We start from the raw sequence: 3,242 nt of genomic DNA, 5'->3' as shown, positions 1-3,242 counted from the left end.
CACAAATGATAAATAACCTGTTGCATCTATTATTACAAATTCAAAAATTTTCTTCAAGCACCACTGTGCCTTCTGTTTTATCTTTAGCTTTATCTGACAATCACATTGTGATTAAACATTGATATCTTATGGTATTTTGGCCAAAAAGATACATAAAATATTTTTTCTTTTTTTTTCTTTCTACTTGAAGAGCTAACAATTTACAAGGTATTTTAGTGATGTCATTAAACGGGTAGTTCAAGAAAAGTGATTGCAGTTAATTGTTTGCTTACATTGAATAAGTCTTATTCTTCTAACCATTGGAAAATATGGTGACATATGTTACTTTACACAGCCTGGCGTCTATTAGTTTTATGGAGTTGATTTCTATGAGAGTGTTTGATATAATTCTATTCAGATACAAGTAGTTGCTATTCATACAAGTATTAATTTTATATCATTAGCTCTATCCCCAAAATGGCTTTGTGTAAGTAATGCACATTTCATAAAATGAGGAAATGTCCTATTTAAATCAAAGCAATAAAGGCCACTCTAAAACAAAATCTTAATCCTATTTCTTCTGAAAGCTTTTGTCCTGCATATATCTGGAATGAGCCAGATACTAGGCTTAACCTGTAAGGATTTTGTTCATTACCTTATTTAGAGTGATGCTTTTCAAAACTGCTAACTCAAGCTACAATACTAAATGACCTTTATACAGTGCCATTTAATACATGTTTTATTTTTATTACTTTTTTACAAATGCTTCTTTATTGCAGACATTTCAGGCACAGGTCTGAAGGATGGAAGAAGAAGCTATATGGAAGAATTTATATAAGGTGGATTAAGAGGCAACTGGTATCTACTTCACCACCCCTTCTTCCCCCAATACACAACAGCTTAGAGATCAGTCCCACTGAAACCTCCTGTGTGCTGTCCAGGACTTTGATGGTGTAACCAGGCAACCTGTGGGGTATTCAGAAATCTTCATTCTCCCCTTACAGTGCAGGATAGAGGGGAAAGAGAGGGGGAACTTTCAGGTGTGCCTGGCTAATCCTCAGACCCAGGTTTTATACTATCCAGAGGATAGTATCAAGGATGAAAAGCTAAATTTGTACTTGACCTGTGCCCAAACTAAGGAATGGGGCAGAAACTGCCCTAATAGTTAAGACTTCCTGGGATTTGAAGAGAGTATGTGTTGTGTGGAAAGTAAGGAGACGGTGTGTGAATGCCCTGCAGAAGTGTGAGGAGGGAGAACTCCCACACATGACTCCTTCACACTGATTTCTTCTATAGTGTGGAATTTATACTCCAACCCAATGGGGCCTGGCTCTGATATCCCAAGCAGCTAGCACATCTTTTGTTTTGCTTGGGAAATACAGGTACCCTGAATGTTATCCTGACCCTTTTGGGAAGAGAGCAGGCCTCTTCATCTGGGACTTCAATCTAGAGGGTCTAAACATGGGAAGCCTTATTTATCAAGGCCTTTGTGGTGTGTACAGGAGAATTATCTACCCTGCTACTAGACCAGAATCTACTCAGAGCAGAGGCCACAGGAGGTGTCAGATAGAACTGGTTGAAGAACCTTCAGTACAAGAGACCCTTCAGGCTAGACCTGCTTTCAGCTCTCCCTGCTTTCCAAAGACCAAGCAGGTTGGAGAGGACTCTGCCCTAGGAGGCTTGAGAGAAGCTTAGTTGGGACTGCCACTTCAGCCAGTTTGTTCCTTACAGCAGGTACTGTTAAGGTGAGGCAGAGATGGGGAGGGTGACATGAGAGACAATGGGTCAGGACTATTGATGTCCAGCCAACTACTTAACTAATTAAAACAATTTAAACTGTTAGGAAAATTTTTGTGGTTTTATTGTATCATAAGGCATTGAAACATCTGAACAAATCAATATCTGGGCAGTGAGGCAGCTGCTTTCTCCTTCACTTCTTTGTGTTACTAGAGCAGTTTGTCAGTAGATTAAAAATACAAAATAAAACAAAAACAAAACCCGACAATCTGTTGCATTACTTAAGTCTTTCCAAGGCATGCGCTGATACAACACAAACTTCTGTCAGATGCAGCTAGCCTAGCATCCAAACATCATGCACAAAACCTGGTGACAGAAGCGGACTGCACCCACTCCCACCTCGGCCCTGCGCACGTGTGCATGATATTTGGAGCATCTGGAGGAGTGAGATAGTATTGGAAAGAGGAGGGAGGAGGAAACGGCGTGAGTATCTGGCCAGGAGGAGGTCAGCCGAAGTTGTTCACGGCAAGCCTGAACATGCCATTGGTGCAAACCCAAGCGACACTGATGTTCTTTAGTACAAACATCTGGTGGAAACCCATGATCGGAGCTTCATCAGCCTTGAGCTGGCCTACAACCACGCTGAGGATACAGCTATCTGGTGTAGGCTAACGGCCCTGTGCCGTAATACTATGCTGGATTTTCTGGAGTGAAACGCTAGATAACTTCTCCACAATGACAGCTTTCCCCGGAACTGTTGTTCTTCCCACGAAAGGTACGAGAATGAACCCATTTGGGTTCTGTTTTCAGCTAACTGGTAGTAATGCTGAATAAAGCTGTATCGAATCTGCTCCCAAATTGGCCTCTCTCCCATCCTGGAGAGTCAACCACCTCACCGAGACCCGTGCAGCTGTCATGATGGCGGCAGCTGCAACTGCAACCCAGTGCAGTCTGCGCTGTATTTTACTGTATGGTTGGCTATGACGTGAACAAGGAGAGGGAAATGAATTAAAATCATTCCCTAATAGTGATAAAAGATAATTAAAGAGCGTTTACTTTTCTATTGCTGTCAGAAAAACTCTCCTGAGCTTGATAATGTAAAAAAAGATTAATACCCCAACACACTCCACACAATTTTTTGCAATACTTCCTCAGTGCATCAAACCAAATCAACCTGCTTTTCATCTCAAAAAACTCTCTCACAATTTCAAGTACATCTCAGCACGTATTGTTTCTCTAAATATCTTTAACTCTTTTTTTTACTTAATAAGGAAGACATTTAAGTAATTTCTTCTTCTTCTTCTCCTCCTCCTCCTCCTCCTCTTCCTCCTCCTCCTCTTCCTCATCCTCCTCTTCCTCATCCTCCTTTTCCTTCCTCTTCCTCTTCTTCTTTTCAGTAGTAGAGGAGGCTATGGTGGTAATGGACAAGACTGTGAAAAACAAGGTGGTGTATATGGTGGTAGAGGAAGAGGATATGATGGTTGCAAGGAAGCAGGAAATTTTGGTAGAGGTGAGTATGGTTGTGA

General features: G+C 41.3%; 1 pseudogene; it reads right to left on the bottom strand.

The window, feature by feature from the left end:
- Positions 1–2,222: 2,222 nt before the first annotated feature.
- LOC110541727 (nuclear transport factor 2-like) lies at positions 2,223–2,590 on the bottom strand (annotated as a pseudogene).
- Between the last annotated feature and the right edge of the window lie 652 nt (positions 2,591–3,242).

Source organism: Meriones unguiculatus, chromosome 10, assembly GCF_030254825.1.
Source record: "Meriones unguiculatus strain TT.TT164.6M chromosome 10, Bangor_MerUng_6.1, whole genome shotgun sequence".
Classification (NCBI taxonomy): Eukaryota; Metazoa; Chordata; class Mammalia; order Rodentia; family Muridae; genus Meriones; species Meriones unguiculatus.
The sequence above is the reverse complement of the archived record's forward strand: the minus strand, read 5'-3'. Positions and strand labels throughout refer to the sequence as shown.